This window comes from Myotis brandtii, unplaced genomic scaffold (genome assembly GCF_000412655.1).
Source record: "Myotis brandtii unplaced genomic scaffold, ASM41265v1 scaffold274, whole genome shotgun sequence".
NCBI classification, from domain to species: domain Eukaryota; kingdom Metazoa; phylum Chordata; class Mammalia; order Chiroptera; family Vespertilionidae; genus Myotis; species Myotis brandtii.
The window spans coordinates 3456032-3469177 of record NW_005360425.1 but is presented as its reverse complement, the minus strand read 5'-3'; the positions used below and the strand labels follow the sequence as shown (position 1 = coordinate 3469177).

General features: G+C 51.9%; 1 long non-coding RNA gene across 2 annotated transcripts in view; it reads right to left on the bottom strand.

Moving 5' to 3' along the window:
• Positions 1-2214: 2214 nt before the first annotated feature.
• The window catches only part of LOC102248236, a 48839-nt gene continuing 37907 nt past the window's right edge, over positions 2215-13146 (bottom strand). The window contains exons 1-3 of one of the 2 annotated variants that reach the window (XR_313731.1): positions 5572-5707; positions 3704-3806; positions 2215-2400 (exon numbers count right to left, since the gene is read on the bottom strand). This is a non-coding gene — a long non-coding RNA (uncharacterized LOC102248236). Of the gene's footprint in view, positions 2401-3703; positions 3807-5571; positions 5708-13146 lie in introns of those variants that run through there. The other variant, XR_001362567.1, reaches the window with a different exon arrangement.

Sequence of the window (13146 nt, the reverse complement as noted above, 5' to 3'; positions counted from 1 at the left end):
TCGGGATTCATCTCCAGAGCCACACACACTCGCTGTTGGAGATGGATGGGGCATTGACAACAACCAATTGCACTACAATCCCTTCCGCTTCACTTTCCTGGGAGTTGGGCTTCCTTTAAGGCCCAAGTCAAACCCCAGACCTCTGATACGAGCCCCGTCTCGTTGAGCTCCAGAGGCCGTACTCCCTGCTCCACACATGGCAACCACGGCCATATATAACTTACTCATATAAGAGTGTGTCTGTTCTGCCCATGAATAATCACAGAACTGATGAAAGTCTGCAAAAACCCTTTACACAAGCTGGCCCTTTTGACCTTCACAATAATCGTCTGACGCTCAGAGAGGTTACGTGACTTGCCCTATGTCACACAGCCAGAGACAACATGATGACATTGCCCCAGAGGCCTCTTCAATATGCCCCTCCACTCTCTCTCTCTCGCTCTCTCTCACACACACACACACATACACACACGCCTTTCTCCTCCTCCACTCCCCAGCTCAGGCCTGACCTGAAGATACAGAAGCCCCTGGCACCACCTCCTTTTCCCGACTTCACCTCAATTTCTAGAGCTCTGAAACTTCCTCCAAAAAGTACAAAGTTTTCTTGCCAGACAGCAGTTTCTAAGATTTGTGTGACAAGGCCGGGTAAAATTCAAATGACTCTGGGTGATTTAATCTGCTTGGGGCTGGGGTGGTAAATCAGCTCTGCCCAGGCTGCCGCAGCCGCCCCAGAAAGCCACAAGCCGAGCGGATGATAGGAGTCTATCTGCTGATCTGCAGGTGAGGGCCCTGGAAGCGTGAACTGCGGCCTGGGAGTTCCCCTCCACTGCTCTCGGAATACATTTGGAGGGTCCTATAGCCCACGGCCTCTCCCGGCCTACATGTTCCACCAGCAGGCATCTCTCCCAAGGATGCAGCCCCAATTCCTCCCTCCCCCAGCCCCCGTCGTCAGAGCTGTCTCCCGGTCCACACGGCAGGTTGTAGGGGAGGAGGCCAGCATTGGTCAAGCTTTCACTGAAACTGGGGCCTCGGTGCCAGGTCCTTGTGCACCCACACACCCATTACCTCATTTCATCTTCACAACAACTTAATGAGGGAGGCTTGTCCATCCTCGGCTTACAGGTGACTTAATTGAGGCTCCGAGTGATTAAAAAACTTGCCCAGGGTTATTACATAGCTAGCAGGCGGCAGAGCCAAGATTCAAACCTAGATTCATGAGACTCCGAAATCCTCGTGCCTTTCCCTCCACCCCTCTGTGGAGGCCGAGGGGAGACGGCAGCTTTCGCTGCCAACCTAAACCAAGCCCTATGACCAGGCCAAGTTATCAAGTTGGTTAAGATTATTGCTCATTTTTGCAATTATCTCATTAGAATAAAATCCTGCAAATAGATGGTCCTAGATGATCTGAGATAAGAGAGGGGACAGCCCCTGGTTAAAGGGGAGTTGTTATTCTAAACAAATGAAACAGTAGTTTTTCCCGCACAAGGGAAATGTCAAAGCAGAAGGTAGTCACGCTATGACGTACCCCCTGTGTGTGCCTACGTAGGTGCCGGGGACCAGGTGCTCAACACCCATCCACCTAACCGTCACTGTGTAAGCAGTGGGATGCTGGTAAATACGTGCCAGCCAGTGATCTGGAGGAAAAGGCAAGCCCTGGTTTATAGCGTTTGCCAATTCCTGTGGTGTCCATGTTCCCACCGGGGTCCACTGCAGGCTACCAGTGGGATGTCACTGAACACAGAGTTGGGAAGGGACGCCCTCCATCAGTTCTCTAAGCCAATGGGAGAACAGCATAGGGAATAGAGCCAGTAATGCTGTGACAATTGTGTGTGGTGGGTACTAGACTTACTAGAAACAGCAGAATCGCTTCATGAGTTATATAAATGTCTAACCCTAGAGTCTAGGGCCTAGACCAGGGGTGGGCAAACTTTTTGACTCGAGGGCCACAATGGGTTCTTAAACTGGACCGGAGGGCTGGAACAAAAGCATGGATGGAGTGTTTGTGTGAACTAATATAAATTCAAAGTAAACATCATTACATAAAAGGGTACGGTCTTTTTTTTTTTTTTTTAGTTTTATTCATTTCAAACGGGCCGGATCCGTCCCGCGGGCCGTAGTTTGCCCACGGCTGGCCTAGACTGTATACCTGAAATTAACATCATATTGAATAGGAAAACAAGCCAGTAGGAACCGACTCCAGCACACCACTGCCTGTCAGAGAGGTTTTATTAAACCCACTTAACAAATGAGGCCGCACAGAGAGGCACTCCGGCTGAAATCCATCTCTTTACAACTGTCTGAAGTCCGCATTCTCTCCACAGCTCCGTGTTCCCTGAGCCAGAGGTGATGTGGGGAGCCACGCTCACCGGTTTCTGAAGGACGGTACCCTCCTGAGAGGTCCTGAAGGGCAGAAGAAAGCCAGTGGGTAGAAATCCAGCAGACCAGGTTCAGCTTAGGAAAACTTCCTAGATGGACAGCTCCAGGAAGGTGGTACCCAGCTATGCCTGGCACATAGTAAGTGCTCAATAAACAATGACTCAATGAATCAATGAAAGCAAGAAAGAAAAAGCCCATTACATGCATATTCTATTGATACCTCAGACTCACCTAATCCATTACTGAGCTCATCATCTTTCCCCCAAAAAAGCCTATCCCTCCTCCTGTGTTTCCTGTCTCAGTGAATATTGCCAAGCCAGGAACTTGGGAGTCCTGACTCTCCCTCCCCTGACCATCCCCATATCCAATCAATCGCCAAGCCCTATCTGTTCCTCTGGAGCAGAGGCTGTCCTCAACCTACCCATTCTGCTCCCTGCTCAGACGGTGACCCTCTCACCAGAGCTTCCTCACCAGTCTTTCTGCTCTCATCCCTTGCCTGGACCCACCGCCAGCCCCTGTCTAATCCATCATCAAGGAAACTGCCAAAGCGATCTTTCACCCCTTCAATGGCCTCCCATGGCCCAGAGGATGGAACCGAAGCCTCTTGGTCCTCCAAGGTCTGGCCCCATCTCCCTCACCTGTTTGAGCGCTTGGCTCTTCCTCCACCCACGAAGTTATTTATTCAACATCATTCGTGCCTTTGCTCACACTATACCCTCTGCCGGAAATGCCCTTTCTTCTCTTTCCCACCTCCCTTCCCTTCACCTGGAAAACAAATACTCGCCCTTTAAGACATAAAGGAAGGTGGTTCAGCCGGTGATTCCTTTTCGCACTAACATTTCATGATTCTGACGCTAAGAAGGCTTTTTAGATCCTGCTGTCACCTTCTCTCTTCCTGGGGCCCTACGTTGGGGATCCTCGGGTTCAACTCCATCATCTTATGGGCAGACAATCCAAGGCCCTGAGAGGAAAGGGGCTTGCCCACGATCTCACAGCAAGCCAGTGGCGGAGCCAGGGCAAGACTCAGACTCCTGCCTCCCACCTCAGGGATCTGCCTTTGCAACAGACTCCCCAACTGGATCCCCTCCTTGCACTTCAACACTTATATTCTCATTACAACCATCACTACCCCACCCTGACTCACCTCCTCACACCCAAGGCGGCTCTCACCTTTCCTGCCTGTGCTCACACTGCTGCGAGGCCAGACCTGCCCCCTCCAGGAAGCCCATCCTGGTTATCCAACCAACCCCATCCACACCCCACACCCTCCCCCAAATCACCCACCCATCTTGGTCAGGACCCAGCGCCTGGGGCCTCGTTCACTCACAGTGGTCAGCATCTTGTGTTATCTCGCCAGGCAGGATGTCCGCTCCTCCATCTTCTTTCTTCTCATTCTCCTCCTCCTTGTACAGCCCCAGCTCCAAACACAACTGCTCAGGGTAACAAAGTATAGCGAAAAGAGGGTGACATCTGAGGTCAGGTAGATGGAGGTTCAAATCCCAGCTCTGTAATATCCCTCACTGGTTGCCCAAATCCACTTGAGGCTCAACTTTCTTTACCTAAAAGAATGAGCTCCCCCATAGTCCACGCCCAGCACTTAGTAGGCTCTTGATAAGTGACAGTTCCCTTCCCAGGTGAAACCCCAAGACACTTGGAGAAGACAGCTCCTGAGGGCTGGGAGGTGAGCAGAGTCCTGAAATCTCACTCCCACCCTCACCGGGCTGGGAGCAGCCTGTGTGCAGAAACGTGGGGCGTAGCCAACCCCCCGTCCCCACCCCCAACAATCTGCTTTAACCTTCCTATCACAAACGCCTTGTTTATTTCAATATCATCCGTTTTACTTTTCCGTTCATGCAAAAAAAAAATTTTTTTTTTTGTACAAAAACAGATTTAAGAGGAAAAGAAGTCTTTAATGAGTAAAACTGTCTGCAGCCCTGTTTCTTTCTCAGGAAAAAGTGGCTGTGATTCTGGCATGAGAGGGAAGCTCAACAGCTTCCCTTCACTGCAGCTGCCAGGAGAAGTGCATTTCGGAGGAACAGAACCTCCACATTAAACAGTGCGCCTTGGAGCCAGGCGCTTCCTGTGCCCAATTCCGCTTGGCAGGTGACACCCCAGCTCAAGCGGGGATCCGGCCCCGCTGTGAGCAGCCGCAAGGCTCTCCGTTCCTGCCCGCCTCCGGCCTGGGAGAGGCAGCCCTGCCAGGCCCTGGCCAACCACTGACCACCGGGATAAAGGCTCTGAGACAGGGAGGAGACAGCTGGAAGGGGGGCGGCTGCGCCTGGCCAGTGGCCAAGGGGACCAGGCCCTCTCCCGGTGTCAGAGCATCAGGGACCAGCACTGTCTCTCCCCCAAATGAGGGCAGCGTGACATAAAGATCAGGCCCGGGACTCGCTGCTCAAACACAAGTTCTGAAAATCTGCAGCTTCATTCTCTGCTTCAAAGGTGTCATTTCAGAGGGCCGCTCTGGATGGGACCCAAGGGTCAAACTCTAGAAGGGCTCTGTTCCTCTAAGAACCCCCTGCCCACCCCCACCCCCCAAGAAAAGAGGAAGAACTGAAGAAAAAACAGAAAAGCACACCTGACCTTCAAATATGAACAATAGTGACTGCCCCAAGTCAGGATGGTGGTCCCCTCCCGTATCCCAAACCTCATACCTCTATTAATGTAGCCCGCTGACTCATCATGAGCCTAATGGCCCATGACTTCTAAATCTCTTTCTTATGAGCTGCTGCTCCTCTCTACAATCTTCCCTGTAGTTGAGATGGGCCCCAGCATTTATCCCTGTGACATCCTTGTCACGCAAGCCCATTGAGATCCTTCGGGGTCCTGATTCTGCTATCTGACCTTTCCTCTGTTCTGCCACCTCCTCCTGTTAGAGGCCTGCACCCCTTACGTCTTCTTCTGGATCCTTGACATACATTGGTCAGAACTGGGTAGAAGGCAGAGCCCCATAGACCTTTACAGGCTGACCTGGTTCCACTCATATGCACATTTCGTGGCTGTTGTTCGGCCAGATGGGAAGTCCCTCTGTGCCCTCACAGCCACTATCGTGTCCTCAAAAGCCATGAGAGACCCTGTCCTGTGTCTTAGGAGGCAGCGTGACATGACAGAAAGGATTGAATAGATCCAGGCCTGAATCCCAGCTCCAATGGTCTTGGGCAAGTCACTTAACTTCCCGGAGAGTCCGTTGCTCACCTGCAAAATGGAGATTGTCATAGCTCGTGCACAAGGGTGTGAAGATGAAGGCAATGTATTGAAGTATCTGGCACACAGTAGGTGCTCGATATATAGATTCTGCTCCATCCACTCAAGCTCATATTCTTCATCCACCAGTCACTGAGCTGTTGAGAAGGAACTGAGCTGTTTTGGGTGAACCGATGTGGGCTCCAGGGATCCCTGCCTTCTTCTCTGAGTGTCACCGATTTCACCTCCATACCAGGCCCTCACACTAATTTGAGGTCTTTATGATGTGAATTCCTGTCAAGGCAATCTTCCCTTCCTGGATCCGTTCAGTCTTTTAAATAAAATAATAAGAATAATAACAGCTCAATCCTTTCAATCTCACTATGAAATAAAAACTATCTCCATTTTGCCTATGAGGAAACTGGGGTTCCGAAAAGTTAAATAACCTTTCCAAGATCACACAGCCAGTAGATGTGAAAGGTGAGCAGAGCTCTGTCTGACCCTGAACAGCAGACTCTCAACCTTGGGCAACATTTCCTAAATGTTGGCCTAACGGGGGGACTTCGTCTCTGGCCCTACTGCACTTGTCTTTGGACCTCAGTCCAAGTTCACTTGGTTGAGTGCCTTTTGGGTCCTGAAACTGTCATCATGGGGTGGCCACTCCTCACCCCATCTCCCGGTGGCTCTGTGCCCACCACCTCCACATAAAGCGGACTGAGGCACAGACCCATTGCTCCTTGAAGGCCAGGGTCAGTGGGTTGATCTCCGCATGCGCATCAACCTAAGCTCTTGACACCTGGGGCCTTGCCTCCCCCACAGCCTAAGCACAAGGCAGCCTGGACCCTCTTCCCCTGCCCTTCATCAGGACCCAGTCACCTGCTGCAGAACCCTGAGGCCTCTGGACTGCCCGCTGCCTCCTAGACCCCGAATGGCCAGGATCCCCGCCTGTCAAGGGGCACCCCAAGGCCCCTTCTCCCAATCATGTGTCCAGACTATCTAGAATCTAGATTCTAGATGCTGAGTCCAGCCACCAGCATGGCTGTCCTGCATCGCTGAGCACCAGTCCTCACCCTCCCCTCAAGCCTGGGGTCCAGGTCTGGCCCTGGGGAAAGGAGGGAGTGGACCCAGGAAGCTGCCAGGGCCGGGGCTCAGGCCCATGGCCACCATGGGGGCAGCCAGTCAAGGAGAGGATCCTGAGGGATTCCAAAGGAAGCCATCCATCCGTGGATCGGTTTGCAAACCTTAACAACATCCAGGCAGGGTGCCCAGCCCCTGAGGCCCATGTCAGAAAACTGCCCCTGGGGCCTCAGAGGACAGAGCTTGGGAGCAGCTCACTCTCCTCCCAAACACAGTCACCCCCACAGTTGAAACACAGCCTGGACGGTCACACCACCACGAGCACTCGCTCCCAAGCCCATTCATAAAAAGGACACTCACAAGTCCACTCATGCCCTCGCTCCAGAGACAGAAAGCCAGCCACCCATCCAGTCACTATGGCTTAAGCCCCTGCTCCGTGCCAGGCCTGCTTCGAGGCACGTGGGATACATCCGTGGCCAAGACAGACAGAGGTCCGATCCCTAGGGAGGTCTTTCATTCCAACTGGAAGGCCAACAGCACAAAGCAAACTTAAAGGACTAGGTCATTGAGTGCGCAGGCGGGTGGTGAGGACAAAAGGAAAAGGAGAACAAGGAATGGGGTGCTGGCAAGGGGGCGGTAGAAGCTTTAAGTGGGGTGGCTGGGGCTTCATCAGGAAAGTGACGCTCAGAGTGCTCAGCAGCCACCTGTGCACGGCCAGCGGCTCTGGGACTGGACAGCCCATTTTCCCACCAATGTTCATTCCGCCGTTACGTTAGATACGCCCTGTCATAAACCCGAAGACCTGCTGAGGCTACCAGATACCGCGCGCCTGGGACCCTCCCGGCAGGAAGGCTGATCAATGTCACCACGTCAGGGGAGTGATCATGGGATCCCACCGCCTCTCCCAGCGATTACGATTTCTCCTTCTTCCTCCAAGTGCTGTCTAAACCAGTGATGGCAAACCTTTTGAGCTCGGCGTGTCAGCATTTTGAAAAACCCTAACTTAACTCTGGTGCCGTGTCACATATAGAAATTTTTTGATATTGGCAACCATAGTAAAACAAAGACTTATATTTTTGATATTTATTTTATATATTTAAATGCCATTTAACAAAGAAAAATCAACCCAAAAAATGAGTTCGCGTGTCAGAGGTTCACCATCACTGGTAAACCTTCTATCTTCTCCGCCTCCCTTCCTGACACCCTAAAATCTGTGCTCCCACCCTCAGAGCTTCATCAAAACGGTGCCTGGAAAGATAAGCAACACTCTGTAAAGGTACCTCTCCCTTTCACCTGGCTTTTCCTGCACTTTGGTGATATCAGCTCCTCCGGGTCCACATATGGTAATTGTATGATTAACCACATTTCCAGGGAAAAGGGAAGTGACGCTGAAGGGAACTCTTGAAGAAGGTGATTAAGTTATTTGTTCCTTCATTCAATAAATATTTATTGAACATCCCCAGGGCCACTGTGTGCCAGAGATTGTCCTCATGGTGGGGGTACAGACATGAACAACACAGCTGAAATTCCTGCCCTCCTAGCGTTCACATTCTGGCAGGGGAAAGAGAAACCACAAACAAAAGAGATACAGCCGTCCCCCCTTACCTGAGGTTTCGTTTTCCATGGTTTCAGCTATCCGTGGTCAACCATGGTCTGAAAATATTAAATGGAAAATTCCAGAAACAAGCAACTAATGGGTTTTAAATGCATGTCTTTTTGAGCCCCCCCCCCTTTGTCCAGCAGAGTCACACTGTATATACTCCCTGCCGGTAGCCACCGTTATCAGACGACTGTCCTGTCGTCGTATCGCAGTGCTTGTGTTCAAGGAACCCTTATTTTACTTACTAGTGGCCCCACAGCGCGGATAGTGATGCTGGCAGTTCAGATGGGCCAAAGAGAAGCCATAATGTGAATGTGCGTGCAGGGAGACGCATAGTATATGTAGGCTTCAGTATGACCTGCAGTTTCAGGCACTCACTGGGGGTCTTGGAATGCATGCCCCGGGTAAGGGGGTCCACTCTAAGTAAATATATGGTGTGTTCAATGGTGATCAATGTTAATGGAGATTAAAGCAGAGAAGGAGTAAGAAGGGAGGAGGGTTTTAAGCAAGGATGGCCACCTGTCCTCACCTCAAATTTTTCCACTGCACAAAACACACCCCAGAATATTTCCAAGACACCATCACACACTCACACTAGACTCCACACAGACATAGGCACGTGGACCTCCTCTCTGCTATGAAAAGGGCACTCACACAAACACACATGTACACACAGACACACACAACACACACACACATGTACACACAGACGCACACAACACACACACACGTACACCCTCTCTGCTATGAAAAGGGCACTCACACAAACACACACGTACATACAGACACACACAACACACACACAGACACACACAACACGCCTAGGCATGCACATGCTCACAAGCATACTCCGCACGCGCGCGCACACACACACACACACACACACCAGCCCTCTCACTCAAACCTAAGAGAAACACACCCTCCGGATCACACAAAGAGGCTAGGGCGTCAGAACCAGCAGGACCCTCGCAGCCAGAAGGCACCATGCACACCCTCTCCCCTGTCCACAGGCCGTCAACCTCAGCACCCAACAAAGGCACCCCCACTTGTGAACACCTACCGCTAAGCACACAGTCTTATGCACAGGGACTCACACGCAGACACACACATGCACACATTCCCTCATTCCCCTCTTCCAGACAGCAAGGTGGGGTGAGATTTGAAGGGCCTCTTGCAATTTCGGCACCGCTTGTCCCCGTCACCCTCTCCCACCCACCCCCACAGGTTCCAGCTGTTCCAGCCACCACCACACGCTCCCCCTGCCCTAGCCTGCGGTCCGGAGCTCTCTGGATGGCATGTGTGTGCACAAAAGCATCCTACGTGAATGGATACACATGTGATTTGCAAATGGGGTGGACACGTTTGTGTGCAAATATTCACCCCTGGGGACTTTACAATGTGTGAGCGCCTTTATGTGTGTGTGCAGGTGTGTGTCTGTGCACATGTGTGTGCACGTTCCCAGGGAGACAGAGAAATTTATCATCTAAATCTGGCTTCTCCGGGGGATGAAAGCAAAGCAAAGTTCAGGTTTAAATCACACCGGCACGGGCAGGAGGGCTCCCTGGCCTTACATGATTATCTGCGGTGTGCAGCGGAACGGGCTGGCAGGCAGGAGGCAGCCAGCAACCCGTCAGCGGGGAGTCATTTGTTGTCTCCAGGCCCCTGGGACCTGCTATGACTGCTCCAGGAGCGGGAGACCTGGGAGTGCAGCAGCAACAATCACATGCCCGTCCCAGGTGCTGGGGGAGGGGCGGGGGCAGGCTGGCATCAGCTCGGGCTTCCTTGTGCTATAGAAGAGCAGAGGGAGCAAAGGCAGGAACCCACAGGCCAGAAGGAAGCCCCGGCACTTCTCGGCCTGGATGGAGAGAGAGGGTCCAGGCAAGAGGCAGCCCTGGCCCAGGGCAGACGCCACCCTGCCACCCTCTTCGCTGGCCAGGAAAACATCCTCTGGGCTCCTGGAGGTCAGAGCCTCGGGCACCCTGAGTTCTCCTGGCTCTCGTCTCTCCGTGACAGTCACCTCTGCTCTCCTCTTCATCTCATATCCTTTCTTTTGTTTCTGTGTGTTTGCTCTTTGTCTCTCCCTCTCTCTGTGTCTGGGATTCTTTTATGTGTATGTCGGACTGTCCGGCCTTCTCTCTCCATCTATCCCTCTATCAACCCAAATCTCAAGACTCCCTTTGCTGACCCCTGTCACCTGTAACCTTGCTCGTAACACATCACACACTGCCCAGACATGTGATCACCTTTGAGCTTCTCGTCATTTGGGGGAGGCTGGAGAACTAGGGAGTAGAAATCCCATTTTACAGATGAGGAAATTGAGCCCCCAGAAGGCTTGCCCAAGTCCACACAGCTGACGTGGAATTAAAAATCCAGGTGTGTTTCCACTGCATGACCAGCCTCCCATAGCTCCCCATCACCTGGAAGCAGGGGCAGTTCTCCCCAGGACCCCAAACCTTAAAGGGAAGAGAAGTTAAGAACCCAGTGCCACAAAGCAGCTCACCCCAACCCAACCACTAAAACTGCCTTCCACTCACAACAGGTCCTAGAAAATGTAAAGGCTGAGATAGGAGGCATGATCACTTTCTATGTGTCCCCCAAGGATGCCCCATCCCAGCCCCGCTCTCCCCGAATCCGAAGTGTCTCTAGGTTCCACATTCCCCAGGCCCACCGGGGATGAATGAGCTTCCTGCTTCCTGAATAGGTGCCTCTTGAGGTCTCAGTCTTCCCATCTGTACAGTGGGGACGAGGAGGTTGTAATGCTCACACTGCTGAGCTAGGTCCCTGCTCCAACAAACATAGCAGCTCGTCTCCCTGAAAGGACCCTGATCCCTGAAAGACCTCTGGCTTCAGCCACCAAGAGCCCGGGGACACCTCTAGTGATCGCTGTGGTTTCGCGGGCCCAAACCGCCTTTGCCCACCGGGGCAGCTTGGGCAGCAAACGTGAAGCCGCGGGCCCAGAGACGGAGCCCCATCCTCAGCAAAGTCCAACAGCCTCCTAAAGCCTCCACCACTGCCTCCAGCCCCCACCCGAGAGGCGTCAGCACCAACGACCCGCCAGGGCCTGCCCATTTTCCTTTCTTTTCATTGCCGGCTCCGAGCGCAGTTATAGAACCAGGTCTCCACAGAGTAATTTACTGGCAGAATCTCTCCCAGAATCCAGCTTGAAACCAAGCTGTAAAAACAGCTTCGAGTGTAAATAATTCATGCAGACAATATGACTTTTTTATGTAAATTCGGTGCATTAACCCTCTATTATAATGATGGACGACAGATAGGGGCGACGTTGCCTTGGTAAGAGCTAATGGATGGCCGCCATAAATTCACTGCACATTTTATTGTGTTGCTGGAAATTGTGCCTTCAGGCAATGCTGTTTACTTTTATGTAAAACTCTAGGTTCCCTAAATATTACAAATATTTTACATCCAGCTCCTCAGCATTTGGGCCCGGCCCACAAATCAAGCTTTCTCCATGTGAGTTGTAATTAAAGGTTTGTTGTTTTTTATTTTTTTTCCTGGGACAATTATCTCCTACTATAAAGAGAAATATTTTTCCCCTTTAGATGTTCCGTCATTGACTTATTAACAAATCCTTTGAAGGAGGAGGCTGCAAGCGACTCGCTGTGCACTTGGCACGAGTGGGTCGCAGGGAAGGAGCGCTGTGGGTACAAGAGCTCGGTGGCTGGCTTTTATGTCTGGCCGCCGCTCCAGTGTATTTACACATATGATCTTCTGGGTCTTCCTCCCCCCTCTTCCTTTCTATAATTCATGACCACTTTAGCGGGGTAATTCCTCCAGCCACCTTTGCAAGAGACTGGCCCCTTGCAAGCCCCCTGCCCGGGCTCCTCGTGGGATGTCGACGCTGGGCCTGATGCCCAGGAGGGTCAGCAGTGGAGTCTTCACAGCTGGCTGCCCATACGCAGCCCCGCACCGCTCACCGAGCCCCTCGCACAGGGATTTCCCTCATTGATTCCCCTACGATCCAAAGTGCTGGAGGTGCCCTTGGCTCTGCCCCTGCCCCAGCAGAACGCATGAGGATGGCACTGAGTCTTGCACCAGGTCTGGGGAGAGGAAGGCAGAGAACCTCAGAAGCTTCTTCAAGAAGGGAGGCAACAGCTGGAGCAGCAGCCCTCTCTCAAAATAACCCTCGCACTTGTTTATTATTGTCATTAATATTAATGGCCGTGCTGTTAATATTCAGATAGCTGCATTACTATCATCCAGGAGCACCTGGGATCTCTAAGCGCCCCCAATGGCATGTGGGTTCTGCCTCCAGGGCCTCTGCAGGTCACTCCCCACGGGCATGGCACCCAACCTACCCAGGTTTCAAAACACCCTCCTCTCTGATTGGCACCTGCCTCGGGAAACCCAGAGCCACATGGAATGTGGAGCGGCCTCGAAGTTCCAGGGCCTTTGCTGGGACAAAGGGACTACAGGCCAAGGACCTGGACATGCCCAAGGGGCACAGGAAGGTGTCTGACAAAGGTGACTTAAGAAAGAAAGATAGTTCATTTCCCCTCAACAGCTCAATTTCCTGCAAAGTCAAAAAGAGACACGTTGGTTAAAAACAAAAATGAGATATCACTTTTCTTGACTAGATTGGCGAAGATAATTGTAATAATAATGGCAAACGCAGCGGCCAGCTCGCTTCCTGTGCACAAGTGTTATGCTTAACCCTAGTCTCCATGACATCCCCTCATGTACCCTTGACGGGATCGTAAATTCGTAAAACCTTCGTGAAGAGCAACTTACAAAGTGAGACTACATGCAAACTGCTCACCCCATGACCCAACCATTTCATTTTCAGGAATTTCCTGTATGTTAATTATTGAAACAACTCTCCTTCTGATTGAACTTCTCTTTTGGCTCCCCTCTGTACCCACCCATCCCTTCCCCCTCTGTACCCACCCATC